The sequence below is a fragment of the Nannospalax galili genome, unplaced genomic scaffold (assembly GCF_000622305.1).
Source record: "Nannospalax galili isolate Female #2095 unplaced genomic scaffold, S.galili_v1.0 scaffold596, whole genome shotgun sequence".
Lineage (NCBI taxonomy): Eukaryota > Metazoa > Chordata > Mammalia > Rodentia > Spalacidae > Nannospalax > Nannospalax galili.
This window is the reverse complement of record NW_008340140.1, coordinates 3,780,982-3,784,006: the sequence shown is the minus strand read 5'-3', so window position 1 is coordinate 3,784,006 and position 3,025 is coordinate 3,780,982.

Sequence of the window (3,025 nt, the reverse complement as noted above, 5' to 3'; positions counted from 1 at the left end):
CCCTCCCTCCCTCCATTCCTTCCCTTCTTCCTTCTTTCCTCTTTCCACCCTCTCTTTCTCTCTCTCCTTTGAGATAGAGTCTTTCTATGTAACCCAGACTGGCCTCAAACTCATGATCTTCCTGCTTCAGCCCCCTGAATGCTAAGATTCCAGGCATGACTCACTGAACTCAACTTCAAACTTTTCTTTTTTAAAGCTTCATAAGTAAAGTGATTTTGAATGTTTAAAAATAATTCTGTGTATTTTGTGTTATGTATATGTGTGATGTATTGTGGGAGACAGGCTTGAGCCTAGGGTGAAAGTCTTATTGACAGCCATGCAGCAGGCGTGAGGCAACAGCCTGACCGCCGGAGCCACAAGGAACAACTTGTGACATCTGCTCCCGTTAGCAGATCATGAGACTGATGCCTAGAGCTCACCACTCCCTAATCACCACCCTTGAGATCCCAAATTGCAACACTTAGACAGCCTGGGTCATGTGGTTCCCAGGAAACCAGGCCCTATACAGAACCTAAGTAACCTGAAACCTATCACACTAATAAGGTGTCTGACTCGCGATGTCATGATAGGACACAGCCCTGCCAAAGATCTAAGTTTTAACTTCCTGATTGGACCCCTACCCCTATATAAGCTTGTGCCCTGCTACAATAAACCGGATCTGCGTCAATGAACCTGGTCTCCTGTGTCTGAATGCAGCTCTGCTGACACAGTCTCCTCACCAGCTCTGGGATCTGGGACTGGGCAGAAGCAGTGATGACCGGAGACAGCACCCAGCGAGTGGAAGAGTGGCCACAGTTTGCCTCTACAGCGAGGAGCGAAGGGCAGCGCCCATACGATCAGGGGCGGTGCCCAGGAGGCAGTGCCTGTGTGATTGCAGGTGGCGCCCGTGCGAGCAGAGGACCGGTGCCCAGAGACAGCACCCAGCACCTGAAGAGTGGAGGGGTGGCTGCAGCTGGCTGCGGCCGCAGTGTATTATGTGCATGTGTGTATGAGGTGTATATGTGTATGTGGTACGTGTGTGTTGTAATATTTTTATGTATGTGTCTGTGTGGTGTGTGGTATGTGATGCACATGTATGTATGTGTGCATGTTGTGTCATGGGTATGTGTTTATGATGTGTGTGTGTGCATGTTGTGTTATGGGTATGTGTTTATGATGTGTATATGTGTGCATGTTGTGTTATGGGTATGTGTTTATGATGTGTATATGTGTGCATGTTGTGTTATGGGTATGTGTTTATGATGTGTATATGTGTGCATGTTGTGTTATGGGTATGTGTTTATGATGTGTATATGTGTGCATGTTGTGTTATGGGTATGTGTTTATGATGTGTATATGTGTGCATGTTGTGTTATGGGTATGTGTTTATGATGTGTATATGTGTGCATGTTGTGTTATGGGTATGTGTTTATGATGTGTATATGTGTGCATGTTGTGTTATGGGTATGTGTTTATGATGTGTATATGTGTGCATGTTGTGTTATGGGTATGTGTTTATGATGTGTATATGTGTGCATGTTGTGTTATGGGTATGTGTTTATGATGTGTATATGTGTGCATGTTGTGTTATGGGTATGTGTTTATGATGTGTATATGTGTGCATGTTGTGTTATGGGTATGTGTTTATGATGTGTATATGTGTGCATGTTGTGTTATGGGTATGTGTTTATGATGTGTATATGTGTGCATGTTGTGTTATGGGTATGTGTTTATGATGTGTATATGTGTGCATGTTGTGTTATGGGTATGTGTTTATGATGTGTATATGTGTGCATGTTGTGTTATGGGTATGTGTTTATGATGTGTATATGTGTGCATGTTGTGTTATGGGTATGTGTTTATGATGTGTATATGTGTGCATGTTGTGTTATGGGTATGTGTTTATGATGTGTATATGTGTGCATGTTGTGTTATGGGTATGTGTTTATGATGTGTATATGTGTGCATGTTGTGTTATGGGTATGTGTTTATGATGTGTATATGTGTGCATGTTGTGTTATGGGTATGTGTTTATGATGTGTATATGTGTGCATGTTGTGTTATGGGTATGTGTTTATGATGTGTATATGTGTGCATGTTGTGTTATGGGTATGTGTTTATGATGTGTATATGTGTGCATGTTGTGTTATGGGTATGTGTTTATGATGTGTATATGTGTGCATGTTGTGTTATGGGTATGTGTTTATGATGTGTATATGTGTGCATGTTGTGTTATGGGTATGTGTTTATGATGTGTATATGTGTGCATGTTGTGTTATGGGTATGTGTTTATGATGTGTATATGTGTGCATGTTGTGTTATGGGTATGTGTTTATGATGTGTATATGTGTGCATGTTGTGTTATGGGTATGTGTTTATGATGTGTATATGTGTGCATGTTGTGTTATGGGTATGTGTTTATGATGTGTATATGTGTGCATGTTGTGTTATGGGTATGTGTTTATGATGTGTATATGTGTGCATGTTGTGTTATGGGTATGTGTTTATGATGTGTATATGTGTGCATGTTGTGTTATGGGTATGATGTGTATGTGTTTATGATGTGTGTGTGTGCATGTTGTGTTATGGGTATGTGTTTATGATGTATATATGTGTGCATGTTGTGTTATGGGTATGTGTTTATGATGTGTGTGTGTGTGTATGTGTGTGTGTGTGCATGTTGGGTTCCATTAAAATCCCATTTAAAGTCCTCTCAAATGCTTTTTCACTAGGTTTGTAAGTGTTTCAAACAGTAAGGTAAATCCTCAATCTTAGGTGAGGCCCCAATGTCTCCATCTTGAGCATTGAGACATCATCAGGAGAACCCCCTCTTGACATGCAAAACACCTGCTTTGGGAATATGCAGATGAGCATCTCCCTAAAAGGTGAACGCCAGACAATAATTACTTTCTCCAGAGATCACCGAAGTGACACGTGCTGTCTTGATTTCCTTGCTGTTCTATGATGTGTATGGCCTGCCACTTATAAATGAGACAAATGAGGTTAGATGGCAAAGATTAGGAGAGTAATTAGCAATAATGAGCCT